The 16,303-nt window shown below is 46.4% G+C and overlaps 1 protein-coding gene across 4 annotated transcripts in view; it reads left to right on the top strand.

Annotated features, from left to right (window-relative positions):
• HPCAL1 (hippocalcin like 1) overlaps positions 1-16,303 on the top strand; it is a 51,972-nt gene that overhangs the window by 21,872 nt on the left and 13,797 nt on the right. The gene's annotated exons all lie outside the window — the stretch shown is intronic.

Genomic DNA, 16,303 nt, shown 5'->3' with positions numbered 1-16,303 from the left:
GTTTGGGCTCCATATCCCTTCACCCTTTGTTCTTCAGCTTGATCAGAACTTGTCATCTTTTTGTTGTTTTTTTTCCTTCTATTGCATGGAATAGAGGAGAAGGGAGAATAACTCTGACTGTGAGAGTATGCAGAGCAGAATCTGGTTCTTCATATCTCTTCATATCCTATACAGCTAGAAGCCCACTGAAATTTCTGCATCTCCTTGTGAACCCAGGCTCAGCCTTGGGCTGGCCTTTCTTGCTTGTTGCTGAGAAACTCCAGATGCTTATATTTTTAAACATACAAACATACATATATATATATTTACAAATATGCATATTTATATATATAACTTTAAGGAAACAATTCCATTAGATACATATATGAAATCCACAGAGACCAGCTGTATTTTACTTGGAAGCTCTCCATGCTGGAAGATGACCATTTAACATGGGATGTTAGGTTTCTCTAGGAGCCCTGCAAGACTGAGTAGAGGTTGGGAGGGAGGGACAAGAAGTACCCTGAGACACTGGGTGCAGATTTCAGCGCCGTGCGAGTTGTCTCCTGAATGCCACATGCAGTCCAGGCTCTCTGTAGGTTTTGACATAGTGCTTCTTTCCACCACTTTGGTTCTGACTCTTGCTTTGTGGTCTGCCCTAGCCAAAAATGTGTTTTCTGTGCGTAGAGCTTTCTGGAAGAAGAGAGATAACTGCTGTGACTTAGGCGATATTTTCTCCTTTCTGAGGAGTCAGGAGAGGAGAGTGGAAGAAGAAAGGTTAAATTAACAAGAACATGAACATTTGAGCAGATGGCTGACCTTTCTAACACCAAGAACCATTTAATTTTAGAAATTTGCAGGCTATTTTAGGTTTGTCATGTTCTTTGCAACCAGCTGAGTGCAGGTCTGCGATATGATTTATTAGCCCACCACCGGGCTTTGTTGCCTAATTTCCCTTCTGTTTGCACCACTGAACTCTGGGTGGAATAAGCAAAAGGGAGAAGCACATGTCTGCATTATAAGAGCATTGATTCAAAGCCCTGGATGCTGAGGGAGGAGGGACGGTGCTCATCATGCTGCAGGGAGCCCATTCCTGCAGACCCAGGTGCTCAGTCTCACTTGCTGCCCTGAGCCGTCCTCCCCAGCATGATGAGGGATGTGGAACAGTTAACTGTGGTCAGGGAGGAGACAGATGATCATCCTGCCCCAAATCACTTAAACGTCTTAAGGGTCTACCCTTGTCTGCCTGGCCGAGCCAACTAATCTTACAGCGAGCTGCACAAGTGGGCTTGGAGCTATATATGGGACCCAGAGAGAAAGGGCACAAAGCAACCAATTTTTTGTCCTACCTCTCCCCAAAAAACTGCTCAATGTACATCCCGTTGCTGCTTAAGGAAAACCAGTGCAGATCAGCTGTTCTCCAATTCATGCTTTTTTGTGAGTTGACAGCAAATTGCACTTTGGAAAGTTGTTTGGCAGTTTGGAAGAGCACACATCTGCACAGCAGCCAGCCACAGGTGATGTCCTTAGTGGGCTCCTGGATAGCCGCTGGGATAAGTGCTGCTCAGGGTCCTGCCTGGGGTTTGGTGACATCGGTCAAGGTGGAGGAATGACCAGGGGACACCCTAGGAGTGGTGTGTAAGGGATGTGCCATGTCGGCCTATCAGAAGTGGAAAACAGAGCAAAGGATCTCTACCCAAGCGGCGCACGTTTCTCTTACAGCAGCCGAGCATTTCGCTGCAGTTGGCTTTTCTTAATTACTGCTAATGCTTCTGCAGGCTGTGCTGCTGCAGAGATGGGATGTGCCTGGCCCTGAGTCAGGGTGAGGAGACCGGCCATCTGCAAGGCTGACTTTTTTTTTTCATTTATCGTCCCTAAATGCAAACGTGATGCTATGAGAATGTCTGTTGAACCCATTGCTTCACCCCACCAAAGCTACCATTTTCTGACTGTTTTGGAAAGTTGTGTTTGGCAAATGGCTGTTTACTTCATTCCTCTGCTGTCACTGTCTCCTGTCCGTGAGATGCAGATCTGTGTGTGCAAGCTTAGCTGCAGCTCAGTTTGGAGAATTCTTTGAAGCACTGTGGCTTTCTGCACTCTGTTTTTTTTAGCATCACTTCTCTCATCACAGAAATGGGCAGCTGTCCTCCCTTCCCCCATGTGGTTAAGCTTTTAACGCCCTTCCTATAACACAGGGTTATGAGATGCTCTATGCGAAGGCAGCAACCCATGTCGGTACCCCAGGTGCTGCAGGCACAGATGCTCAGCTTCCAAGGGAGGCTTCTCTGGAATTACTTCCGATGAGATAGGTTTCTCAGGACCACTTGGGAGGATTAGCTTTTGTCTGTCTGCCTATCTATCCGTCCATCTATTTATTTTGAAGAAAAGTGATTTTCTTCGTCTTGTTGCCCTTATTAAAAGCGTACTGTTCACTATTTGGAGCAGCATCCTCAGTTTTTCTTTTCTATGTTAAATGCTCCTTCACAATAGAACTCCTGGCAAATACCACCTGGAAGGTAAGAAGGAGGTGTCTCTCCATGTTGAAGGGTGTTAGGGTATTAGGAGCTGCTAAACTTCAAACTGGCCCTGGCAGGGTGAGCTGAAGGGAAGATGAAGTGCCTTTCACATGGTGACTGCTCTGTAACCCAGCATTGGCTACCACAGCCCAACAGTGGGAGTTTGTGGAAGAAAGTGGAGCACAGAGACTGGAGTTATAAGGGGAAACACAATTACTGAAGCAAAAGAGCAAGCGGTCATTCATAATCTATAAAGATTGATGCTGGTTGCTCTCGGGTTTGCCTCCGTTGCCTGAAGATTTCCTCATTAGAAGTGGTTTCTGTAAATGGCATCTCTTGGAGAGATCTGAAGGGGTTGGGCTGGAGTTGCATCTGGGCGGTCGATCAACTTTCATCTATGAGCCTTTTTTTCCCCTCAGAGTTGGTTCTTTCTGTAGCAGATGTAAAACAAAGAGTCAGATTTGACTCGAATCACTATGCCCTCTTATAATTTTGCAGTCTGAATGAATTCCAAAACAATTACATTTATGCTAAGTGGGCAATAAATGATTAATCTGCCAGCAGGCAGCCAGTGCATGAGTGTCTTTGAAATAAATTTTGAGCCTTTTTGCTGCTGTTCTTTCCCTGCAAGTGTGATGCAAAGATAAAACACTGTCAGTGAAACAAATCATGGTTTGTAGCCTGGTTCTCTTCCAGTACACTTTTCTTCAGCATCATGCTTTTTTGCACTAGAAAGCATATAATGAAAGGGGTATGAAGTATGCCCCGAGCCAGAAGAACATTCAATCTCCTATTTTATTTTGGGCATGTGCTTCAATTATCATGGGGTCGGATGGATTTATTTGTGCACTTAGATACATGTTTCATCTGAGTCAATAAAGATGCCAAGAGCCTTTGTTGATGGGAGGTCACAAGTGCTCTTCATTGTTAGCTGCTGGTATCGTGCAGAACATGTGAAGATCCTCGTCAGTCATCTCTGTACAGCCTGGAATAGCCCTTAGAACAGGATAGCTGCTTACATCTTGACTTTGCCCTCAGCAGGTCTCCAGCGGAGAGCACTGCCCAGTGCTTGGTGATGGGCACAGCTGGATGTAGGAAGGTGGCTAAACGCTCTGCAGTGCAATGATTTGTGAGACAGAAGGCAAGGCAGAACTAACTGTAAGGCTGCAGAAAAGGCTTCAGTTTGGTTTCTTAGGCATTTTGGAAACTTGTACGTTTTTAACATTTTTGCAGCTCCAAGTCACAGCGCTACTTATTGCATTGCATCAGAACAACTGACTCAGAAAAGCCTCATGTCTGCTCACGCTAGAGACTTGCATATGTGCTAGCTCTGGTTTTAATTGTCATTCTGTTGGAGATGTCCCCCGAGCATTTGGCAGGTTGAAGGTTAAGCTGTTTTTCATTACTTGGAATAGCAGTGATACATTCAGCCTACACCCAGTCGAGCTGGCTGGGAGGTGATGAGCAGCAGAGGAGCTGGGCATAAGTCACCCAGTTACTCATATAGCTTCTTACCCTTTCTTCAAGTTATTCTGGTTGCTATTCTTCCAGCAACACCCATCTTGTTTTCCTGGTAAGCTGGACAAGAATAGGTTTGTGTGGTGGGAGCAGTGCTGTTGTGCAGGCTGTGACTCCCAATGACCTGCAGCCACGTGGTCAGTGCCAGTGGTGTGGTTGAGCACTGTCTTGGTGCAGCACTTGTTGCAAAGAAGTTGGTGCTGCTCTGTGGCAGAACTACAGCTCTTTGTTAGGGATATTTTCTGTTTCCCTGAAGGCAGCCCTGTGCTCTGATGGTGATGCTTCAGTGCTGGAGGTTTTACATCCATTTCATGCTGTGGTTTTTGGTTTAATCCCAAGAAGAGGCAGCTCTCTCAGGTAAATGAGTCGCCTTTCTCTTGATTGCGTGTGGCAGAGGAAAGGAGTCCTGACAGTGTTAATCAATGATGCAATTGGCTTCTGCTCAGGTTCCAAAGTTGGGGAAATGAGCTCCAGGCAGACACCTGTGTGACATTAGGGTTATTCGGGGCAAAGCTTGTTTGTAGTCTTAGCCTATTTGCTACCAAATTTGGGTAAGTAAACGTGAGCCAGACTGCTCTTACTCCACAACAGCTAGGCTGGGTTTGGTCTGCCTTTTGTGCCTGTCCGCGAAGAGATCGGATTAGTGGCAGCCAGAAATAAACACCTCCTCTGGGCTGCCAGGTGTGGGAGCCTCTGCAGCTCCTGCCAAAGGGATCAGGCAGGGGATGCACTGCCGAGGTCAGAGACGGGATGTGAAGGCGCTGAGGAGAGCACCAATAGCAATCCTGTCTGTGGGTGCCGAGGGATGAAGCCGCAGGTGGCAATTAATCTCATTTAATCTTATTTTTTAAGATAGGTTTTTCTCCTTGCATCAAGAGACTCTTTCAACAACCTGTTGTGTCAGTTGCTCTGTGAGCGGGTGGTGGTCAGCACTGCTGGAAGAGCAGCTTTTAGTAGCCATGCTGGTGGCACAGTCAGCTCACTGCTGCTGCGGGGGGCAGGGTAGACTTCCAATCCAGAAGCCAAGGGGGTCCTCTTTGGGTGCTTGCTGTGTTGGGAGGTGCCTCACTTCCCTCCCTGGTAGGAAACTGCCCCACTTTCAGGGTGAACTTACAGGCTGTTATAAAGGTTTGGGGTTTTTTTTGTCAGCTTTGTGGGTTTTTTCTTTCCACCTGCTGTTAGCCATCCTGATGCAGCGACAGCATCTCTCTTCTGGTGCTTTCAGTTTTAGAAGTATCAGCCAAGTTTGCTTCTTTTTTTTTTATTTGTATCGCTGAAGAACATTTTGGTCTTTGCTCTTTATTTTCATTGGAGTGATCTAATTCAGCTTGACTTTGGCAATTTCTCTTTACCCCTTGGCTTCCTGGCCTCCGGGACACAGCTGTCTTTGCTGCGTTCCTTTGTGTTCCTCGTAGGCAATCTGATGAGTCTCAAGTATCCCTGTTTTGGTGAGTATTTAGTTAGTCAGATTGAGAATTGTTCCCAGCTAGTCTCCCCTACTTTGCTTGGGATACCAGCTTGTTTCTTTTCTTTTCACATTTTCATCTTTACTGTAAGAACACGTGAAGCTCCTTACAATTCTACCCAGCTTACTTCCCTACTAAGTTCCTTGGACTCCTCTAAGCTTATTAAAATTGAAAATGTTAATGACAGTGTTTCCAGTCAAGGTTTCCTTTTGCTTACTTAACCCATTGCTCCATGCTTGTGTGAGTTACTTTCTGTGAGCACTTGCAGCTACTTACAGTGTCTGAATTAGCATCACCCTGTTCTACTTCAGCAGCTGGAGGGCTAAACCCACTGCCTGCTGCTTCCAAGAATACCTGTGGTCAGTTCTTAACATTATGTTCTTTGCTTTAACATTTGGGACAGTTGCAGTTCCCCAGTATGTGACCCCTGCTGGCACCTTTATCTCCCTGTGGGCCTTGTGTTCTGCTGTGCAGTCTCACATGAGCACTGTGGGGCTTTCACGTCTCTCCTGCTCCCCTCTCCTGGGCTGCTTCTCCTCTAACGTCCACTTCTGCTTCCTGGCTTTTCCATTGCTGGCTCTTCTGCTGTATTGCCCTGGCTCCCAGTATCAGTATGTTAATGCCTGCTCTTGTTTCTTACTCATCATCTGCCTAATTATCCACCATCCTATCTGACTGCCGCTGTTGATGTTAATGTGCTCTTTGTTCTCCAGAGTTTAGATGACACTATGTGCTTTTTTGTCCACATTTACCAATCTCCCCGTCTGTTTATTAAAACCAGATGTGGGAATTAACTGATTTTCCTGATTATCCTCTCTCTAGAGGGTTTTTTTTTTCCTTTAGTTTAAAAATCTCAGCCGTGCCTGCTGTGATCACAGACGGCCGTACCTCCTCCACTGAGAAACATCCTTTTTCCATGCACGCTTTCTGGGGGCAGAACATCCTAAAACTTCCCTTGCAGTATCAGTTCTTGAACCATATGGATGACATTAACTTGTAATGGCTTTTCCTTCCTTTTGTGGGGTTGAAAGCAGGCTCCTGGGGATGGTGTGAGGAGGCTCAGCCTGGTCTCCACAGGCTCCCTGTAGCCCAGAGGGATGTGGGCACCTCCAGGGAGCATCTAAAACAGGCTCCTGCTTTCTCCGCTTCATCTCCTTGGGCTGCTCCCCCCTGCTGGCACAGGGGCTGTCCTGTTCTGAGCCAAATTTAGCTTTGTTCTTGAGCCCCTGGGTGAGTTCTCTGCACACTGAGGACACTTCATATCTTACCAGAAAACCAAAAGGAAACACCTCAAGCAATGAGGAGCTCAAATACTCTAACAACAAGGACTAAATATAGTGGTGAAAGTGAAAACAGAGAACTGAAAATAGTATGGCTAGAGACATGAGATGGAAAAGGAGATGGAGAAGCAGGACGCAAGGGAGGAAAGCCAGCCCCAGCAGGAGCTGCAGTCCAAAGCAGCTGAAGGATTCCTTGCTGCACACTCATCTCGCAGCATCTCTCTGAGCAGGAGGAATGAGTCCAGATTGCTGTGTCTACAGTGAGTTCTTGTTTTATTTTCCATCAAGAGGGTAGACTCCAAATCAGATTTCTGCTCTTAGTTGCTTTACATTTTTAGCCTGCGATTGGATTGCAAATGCACACTGCATATTTACATTTCTGGAAGCAGGCTCTGCTGCTGTCTTCTTAACCAGAATCCAAGTTAATTTGCTGAGCTTCTAGATGGGAGCCATTTGTTCCTCTATTACAAATTCGCAGGAATGCTTAATTTAATCTAGATTTTCTAGCTGAGGAGTTGGCCTAATCTAACATTCAAGCGTTTTCCTTGCTTCCCATTCTGCTTCTTTTTTCTTTCCCCCCCCCCCCCCCCCCCGAGCCAAATTAGCACTTGTACAGAATGAAGCAAATTGATTTTGCAGTGCAAGCCGCCAATCCGTCATCCATCCTGCTCAGCTCTTGGGGAGCAGATTGCCTTTCCATCTCCTGCAGAAAGGCTCCTGAGAAGAAAGCTGGGCATGAGGTGTAGCCGGAAGAGCCTCTTAGCAGCATTTTGCTTGGTTTGTTGAGGCCTTTTACATTTTGCTATGTTCTTTGTTTTAAACTCTTCAAGGATCACCTGACTGAGCTCGTACATGTGCTAAATAAAAACATTGTAAAACGGCTGTTGCAGGTAGATAAGTTTATTTGCAGGGGAAGGCTCATAACTTTCCTTAGCAACGTTCAGCCTCCAGCCTCCAGTGAATCGAGTGATTTGTGATTGTATTATAGCCGTTTCTTTAATGAAATTTTAAACTACATGCCTCTTTACAGTCACTTCTGCCCAGGGTTCCTGGATATCCATGCGAACACTGAGTATATGATTTCCGAGGCGTGCAGTGCATGCTGAAGAAGCAGATGCAGAGCAGGCAGGTGAGGTTAGCTCGTGAGCTGGGCCCTTTCTTTGCTAATGCATTTTCCATAACAGTTGAGATTGCGGTAGGAAAAAATGATGCGTCACGTCTTTGCTACTTTGGTTTCAGAGTGAGTGTATTGAAGCAGCTTGAGGTCAGCTTTATTCTTTCTTTTTCTGTGTTATAAATTCCCAGTGCTTCCAGTAGCCAAACCTCATCCCCAAAAAAGCCCAGGAGTGCTGCACACAGAGACGGCATCCCTGAGCCTTGCAGGTGCCACATGTCTGGAGCAACAAGCTTGCTTGTGAGCACATCCTGAGCAGACTGGGTCAGCAGCCTGCAGCATGTAGCAGTCTGCAGTTGCCCTACCTGGTCCTGCACAGGTGGGCACAGGCTTGGCACCACAGCTCACCCTCGGGACCGGCAATCAAAGGGTCAAAGCAGGACCTGGGCCAGCTTCTCAGCACCGCTAGCAACTGTGAAACACCCTGAGACAAAGGCAATGTGGTGGATGTGGTACAATAAAAGATTATTTAAAAGATTATTTATTTGGTTCCCAGTACTCAGGTTAACAGGCAGTAACCCAAGCAGGGAGGGATTTATTTGTTAGGAATACAAGCAATGTAGGAGTGGTTTAGATCCTTATCTTGGACTGTTTGGATAAGGTACTGACTCATTAGAGAGAATTGGTTTTGTTTACTTACAGGCAGTGAGATGACATAATGAGCCAGTGCAGAGAAGCAATCGAATATTTGAAATTATATGAAGGATTCTATAAAGCATATTTTATTGGAGCATTGTTTTCCTTACTCTAGAATGAGTAGAAAGGAGAAAGAAGTAGCATTTGTCACAGAAACAGGAGTATCTGTGACCTAGCCATAGGATAAGCTCATTATTTTGAAACTGCTGCCTGGAAGTTTTTTTCTCCCCATCATGCTGCACATGCACACCTCCTTATGACCCTTCAGGAGTTTCTCAGGATCTTCTCCTGGTTTAGCCTGAATGCAACACCAAAAACAAGTTTGTGCCCTGCTCTCTCTGCTTTCTCTGCACACAACTTGTGAAAACGCCGCCACACCGCTTGGCCAAGCTGCCCCGTGCAGCCAGAACTGGTTCAGGCTACCCAGCAAATCCTATTAAGTCAGGAGTGTCAGTACAGTGTATAAAACTTAGGTTCAGAGAGGGCTATTTATAGCTGCAGTAAGAGTATTGTGTACACGGGTTTTTCTTTCACTCCTAATCTGAGACCTTGGCAGGTTTGCCATCCCCTTTACCTGTGCAGCAGCTCAGGTGCCAGACCTCCAGAAACACTGCTGTTCAGCTGGAAGTCCTTTAAAGGCCATCCTTTAAAGCCACTTGAGGGCCTGTGTGGATGTTCTGCCTGCCTTTGTTCAGCATCTCTCTTCTCCTGGCTCACTTGCTTCCTGGTGAGCCAATGGTTTGGCTCTTGGGGTGTGAAGTGCCTACAGCCAACAGTGCTCCGCTGGAGGAGAGGTGGGATGTGTGGGAGTGATTTACTTAAATTTCTCAAGCTCTTCTCTGTTATGAGAGAGCTTTCTGAAACACAGGACTAAGAACAACCCAGGTTTGGAACAACCTTGAAAGTTCGTCAGATCTGATCTTTCCTGGGTAAAGAGCCTAAATGAACTTATCTAAGACTCAGTCCAATCGCCTCTTGACCTCCATTGATGAGTATTCTATTATGTCCCTACGTAGTAGTTGTCTTAGGGTAAGATGTGGTTGTGTGTGTAGGACTTGCATTTGGAAGGACCAAATAGAGCAGAGCTGCAGAGGAGGGTAGAAAGATTTGCTTGCTTTTCACGGGAAGACCAATTTAAGCATCCTGTCTCTGATGTCAGTTTGTGGTTATGGGGTGGGACAGCTGGCTGAGTAGATAGAAAGGACTTGCCTCATAGCAGTTGCCAGCCTGGTTTTATCCAGCAGTGGAGCAAAGACCTTTGTAAGCATCATTTCAGTTGGCTTTCAGCTCAGACTTTGGCATTGTACAAGCGCACTAATGGTATGTCAAAGAACTGCTGCTAGTGATTGTGTTTTAAGATATCACATTGTTCCTTGAGCACAAACAGTAGTGACCAGCAGTACTACTATGTGGGCAGACACTTCGTGCCCAGGCGGGGGTCCCCCTCTGCACCACCAGCCCCAGGATGCTGCCACAGAGTGCAAACAGATGCGTTGGTAAAGTGTGTGAGCTTTCTGCACGCTTATTGCATTACATTGAGCTACATGATTACAGGGATTGTTTATTTTATGGCTTTTTTTATATTCTTATTGGGAGCCATTTGTCAGTCTGCATTGAAATCTGATTAGCTGAGAATTGCTAGCTTTCTGGTATATGTTGACCTATAAAGTGAAGGATGCAGCAATAAACACAGTCCATTAAGCTGCTGCTGGAGTAGTCTGTAGGTTTCACTGAAGGTGGGAAAGGAAAGAGCTTGATGTGTGAGTGCCAAGACTCTTAAATGCATGGGCATTCAAGGAACAGGAAGCACAGGGGCACATCATGGAGCTTCCAGAAAGTATGCCTTTTTATTGCCACAGATCAAATCATTTCCGTTTTTAAGCAAGGTGGTATCTGGCTTCTTGGCTGACCTTGGCAGTGCATGCTGTGCTGCATTTCCAGAGGGTGCTGCACAGGCACTGTGCAGAAGCCGATAAAATACCTGCAAGGTGACTAATGACACCTGAAGCCTTGCCATGATATTTGTTTTAAGTCATTCCATCTCCAGTACAGCAAATGCCGTGGGCAGCTATAGTCAGTGTCCTCTTAGTTTGCTTCTAATTACTGTACAAAGTTTTTCGGTTGGTTGTTTTTCATTTTTATATATAACTTGCAAGAAAACCTTTGGAAAGAAGACATGTTGCAGTTCTGAAGAACTTTGCTCTCCATGGTGGTGCATTCAGAACATGCTTCCAACATCATGTGGGGTGAGGAGGTTTGAGGCAGAAGACTGTGCTGCTCGTGTCTCTATCTGTTGGCTGGGGGGCACAGCTGTGCACAGCTGATCCATTTCCTTCTGGGTACCATGGAGCACTGACCTGCTTGGAAAACCCAGCTGGCTCAGAGGGCCAATAGGGTTGGTCTGGAATAAAGCAAAGAGTGTTCATTAGCTAATGTCATCTGCTGCCCTAGAGCCTTTCTGCAAGTCTACCAGCTTGGCTTTTACCACAGGTTTGTTGATTTGGGCTGGGAGAAGATATTCACAAGTCACCTCTGCTGCTTAAAATGTACAGGAATATTTGCCAGTTATAACAAAAGATTCTTGAATTACTAAAGGTACCTGCAAGGCTGTGCTAGGTCTATTTTTTGTCCTAGTGTGGAGCACCACTCATCGGCTGAGGTGTCCTGTCTTAGCTTCTACCTTTTTATGCTCTTAGATATAAGTTTATACTAATAAGTAGTGGTACCCATTAATTTTGTATTCTTAAATATACATAATTTGACAAGTTATTATTGTTGAGGCTCTGGAAGCAAAGCCTGTGAGTCTGATGACCATTTGGAGTACGTGAAGGTGCCCAGTCCTTCTCTGAGTGCTCATACAATGGCATAGCTACTGTGTATCCCCTGTCCCAGAGGTAAAAATCAGTAGTGAGATACTAGAAATGATTCTGATGCCTTCTTTCAGTGTCACGTAGTTCAGATTTATGTTTCAGGGGAGGGTCAGGTGGGATTAGGGAAAGGGTCTGCACCAGAAGGCAGTGAGCATGGAACATGGCTGCCCAGGGCAGTGAGAGCTGGAGTTCAAGGAGTGTTTGGACACTGCTCTCAGACACAGGGTTTGGATTTTGGGTGGTGCTGTGTGCAGATGGAGATTGGACTCAGTGATCCTTGAGGGTCCCTGCCAACTTGGGATATTCTGTCGTTTCAAATGTTTGCTTTTATTTTACCTTAGAGGGAAGCTCAGCAGTGTACCAGCAGTTCCCATGGTGGGTGTGTGACCCATTCCCCTGGCTCTGAGATACAGCTGACAGTAAAGGCCTTGACCGCTCTAGGAACCTTCAGCCTGTGCCTCTGAGATGAAAGCCTGGGGCCCCTGGGGGGGGCTTGCCCTGTGCCTTTTGCCAGGTGGAAGCCAGGTGCTAGTTTCCACAGCACCACAGCCTGCAGTGCTCTCTGCAGCTCCTCATTGGAGACGTAGCACTGTGTTTCAAGAAGCTCCTGTTTTTGCCAGGATAGAGGTGGACATTCTATGTCAGGTGATGTAGGCAGAAGCGATGTTATGGTTTCTTCCAATTTCTGACTATAGGAAGAACACAAAGCATGAACAGGGTGAGAGTGAACGAGTGGCTTGTGTGTGCACGTTTGGCTTTGTGCTTTTAAAAAAAAAAAAAAGAAGGATCTAAAAATAAGCTCCCCACAAGCCTGCACTTCCTGATGCACTTCCAGCAGCCAGGGCAGCTCAAGCCATGGGGCCGTAGGGCTGCTATGCCAGCCTGGGGACAGACGGGAGGAGTGAGCAGGACAGCAGGCATCCTCCTGAGCTGTGCTGGGGTCAAACAGGTCAGGAGCAGAGCAACAGCAAGGAGATCAGAGGTACATAGAATAAACCAAAAATCAAACTGCAGCCTCCGTTGGACTTGTAGTGGGCACGCAGATGCCAATAACATTCTCAGACCAGGGAGCTAAATGAGAGTTTTCTCCATGCGTTGCTCTGCCTTGCTTCTCTCAAATCCAACAGCCAGTGATTTAGAAAGATTGCTCTGAAACCCCTTCTAAGCTTAATCAGCATTTCTCATCCTAACTCAGTTTCTACTGGTGTATATATCATCTGTATGTTTAGGTGGCGCTTTTCTACTTCACAGCTTGCTGGTTCTTTGTGGGCTGTCTGCCTCCTATAGGCATCCCCACTGTCCGTTGCATTCTGCAGCACTTTGTGCTGAACAAGACAGTGAGGTGGCTTTGTTCAGAGATCCACCATCTCATTTTTATGAATGGTTCTGAAGTCTTTCCATCTTGTTTCCCCCTCGAAAGTTCAAGAGAGTGTGGCTTTGTGTGCTGCCCAGCCCTGTGCTTCACAGGGGTGCATCTACCCATGCTGGGGATACCCCAGGCTGGGCACCAGCACATGGGGAGATGGTCCCTTGGTGACTTGGTTGGGGACATTGGGATGGCTTGGACACTTGAATTTGGTTGGAATTGCAGTCCTGAGGTGGGTTTTTATGGAAGGTGAGTTATTCATAGAATCATAGAATTCTTAGAGTTGGAAGGGACCTCTGAGGGCCATCTAGTCCAAATCCCCTGCGATGAACAGGGACACCACAGCTAGATCAGGTTGTCCAGGGCCTGATCCAGCATGGCCATGAAAGTCTCCAGGGACGGGGCATCAAACACATCACTGGGCAACCTGTTCCAGTGCCTCACCACCCTCAGTTTAAACTAAGACTTTTTCCTTATATCTAACCTAAATCTCTTTTTTCCTGTTTGGAAAGAACCAGTTGCAGCATAGGGATGCTCTTAGGGTATCCAGTGATTTTAACTCACGCTGAACTTGTGTGACTAATTGCAGTCCAATCTGGTGTACAAAGCCAGTGCTACATTCACGTGAGGCACTTGCATGACAGGAGGAGAACAAAGTAGTTTTCACATTTGGTTTCTCTGGAGGCTTTTATCCAGCCAGTTGGACCAGTCCTCTTGTTAGTCAGTTGTTGTCCTGATATTTTGGGGTGTGTTGCTCTTTTCGTTATTAAAGAAAAGGCTACGTAATAGCTCTGTGCCTCTTAAATGCCCTGTAATTAGTCTGAGGAACAGGCTATTGAACTGTCCTGGCTAAAGCTGTGAAAAAGAATAATTTTAACTCCTGCTATATGAAAAGTCTTTTTTTTTTATGCTGTTATGATGACTGCCCATTTGTGTTGTAGCATCTGTTCCGGTATATGAATGTAGAAGGAAATGAGCTGGCTCAGCAGAAACTGAAACCCAGACTAATCTCATGCTATAATAAGAGCTTAATAGCATCATTGTCCGTAGGCACTTCAGCAGCAAACTAAGCAAACAAAAATAAATCAGCGTTAGAAAACAGATCTCAGTGAAAGCATCAGCGCTGTTTGGGGGCCCACTGTGGTGGGGCGGCTGGTTCCTGCCAAAGCTCTTTATCAGCTTTTGGAGGCTCGCTGCCGTCTGTCCCGCAGTGTCCTCCCGTTCCTTCACCCCACGCTTCCCCGCTTACATAACTGACTTAGGCATTACCTTCCCTGCTCTCCTTGACGTGTCTTTAGCCCTATTGCATCACTTGGCCTCTCTGCTTCGATGAACTTCCCCAGTAAAGCCACTGCTTCGTAGGGAAGGAAGGAGTGGTGCCAGGCAGAAGCAGCAGGTTTATATTATGGCATGTTTAATTTTGCAGATCTGTTTGGTTGCCTAAAATCAGTAGTATATTGAGAATAGTATTTCTAATTTAAAAAAAAAAAAAAGGTCCCTGGAGCATTTGAATTCTTGAAGCTTTCTCCTGACAGAAACTGAAAGTGGATTTTTTTGGTGTTATTATCAGGCTGAGAAATGTAGAGATTAGCAGAGTGTAAACAAGAGGATGCACAGTTATCCTCAAGTGCACTAATGATCTGAGTAGCCAATTTGTTTAGTGGGAGAGTTGTGACTGAGCCTAAAATTTGGCACTTATGCTTTGAATTTGTTAAATAAAACTAAATAAAGTGTGGAAGTGGAGTTTCTAGGCATGAAGCTGCAGCTTTGCCCTGTCACAGAATGGCTTAGGTTGAAGGCAAACTTAACAATCACTGAGATGCCCAGGGCCCACCCAACCTGGCCTTGAGCGTCTCCAGGGTTGGAGCGCCCACAGCCCTGTCAGCCTGCTTCTGTCTCATACATAAGGACCATGGTCTGTGCCCATGCGCCAGCTCTCTCCATGGGCTGCTGTATTGTGCTTTAGCTCATTTCTGTGACATCAGGTGCCAAAATCTGTACTTGCTGGATGCCAGAGGCTGTGATGATTCGTAGCTGCTATTTATACTGTGCATGAAAAGGTTTTGACACCGCTGCTTGATGAAGGTAAGCAGAATTCCAGTATCCGGAGAGAGATAAGCGTTCTTTGAGTTTAAGACACGACCATCTGGTATTGTTAGTCTGGGTGAGCATAACTGTACATTGTGAGCTGAGAGGCAATGGTAGGAAAGAAGTCCACAGCCTCTTGAAGCAGGGGAAGTGGATATTGCATTCAGCTGTGCTATCTGTTGCCATTTATCAGGCAGCCTCTCTTCATCCCTGGCTCCTTCCCTGTACCTGCCAGGATGGATTTGGAGGCAGCCTGTAGCCAAGTGATGGCAGCGAGCGCTCAGCACCTCACCACACCGTGGGCTATTTCTACGTATGCATTTTACAAAGCAGCACGCCCAAACGTGTGGGTTTTCAAAGTTTGGTTCAGGAGGCAGCACTGCTGGAGCTGAGCCACTCTGTTGGCCTCTAGCTTCTCCTGGCCCAAGTGTGGTGCCCACATGCAGGTAGTGCTGCTGGGTTTTTGGTGAACAATTGGACCTGAGGGTACTCCTGCAGAGGGTGTGAAGTGAGGTTGCTTTTGTTGCTTTTGAGGAGGGTGTGTGCCTTTGCTACCACAACTCAGCCACGGGGAGAAGCAGCAGAGGGCACATTTTGGCTGTCTGCTCTTTTCCTGAGTGCAAGCTCCATGCATGTCTAAGGGTGTGAGAACCCGCTGAGCTGTGACAGCAGCTCTGGTCACACTGCAGCCTGCTAGCAGTGCTCAGTAGTGTATTTCCAACAATCTTTGTCTCTTTTGCTGCTCTGGTAAAGACCAATTTTAATTTTCTAAGCGAACCATTCTGCCTAATGGCCTCTCAGGTTTTTACAGCTGTTCCTCTGCTGGGCCAGATCTCAGACTCCCTTCAGAAGGAAAAATCAAAGCAACAGCTGGATGGCATATAGAGTACAAATACGTGGATGCAAGAAGCTGCACTTGCTGAAAATGTTTTCCAGTACACGTATCCAATTCCACAGCAAACAGAGAGCGATTGTGGTCTCCCATCGTTAAGGCTGTGGTTAGATTTGTTTGTTTGCTTTTGTACAAGGCTGAGTGGGTGTTTTTTTTATGAAACAAATGCAGCACTATTCCCCGCCTGAGTGGGGTGGGTGGCAGACGTGTCCCTCCTGATCACTTGGAGCAGAGACTGACAACTCCCTACATGCCCTGCAGAGGAGATGGCTGTGCTGGTGGAGATGTTCCAGAAGCAAACTGGAACATTTCTTTCTTACGTTGTTTTTCCACTGAGCTTCTCATCTCTTCCATTTGACCTCACTTGTTATCGGTGTAGATGCATCTGGGAGTGCAGGAGCAAATATCTGATGCCACAGAGTTGCCATTTGTCATTAACATAAAAGAAAGTCAGGATGTGGTTTCAAGATGATTAACCCTAAGGTGGAGGTCAGAGAAATGGCACAGGATTCAGGGGA

The sequence above is a fragment of the Lagopus muta genome, chromosome 2 (assembly GCF_023343835.1).
Source record: "Lagopus muta isolate bLagMut1 chromosome 2, bLagMut1 primary, whole genome shotgun sequence".
Lineage (NCBI taxonomy): Eukaryota > Metazoa > Chordata > Aves > Galliformes > Phasianidae > Lagopus > Lagopus muta.
This window is presented reverse-complemented; position numbering and strand designations above follow the sequence as displayed.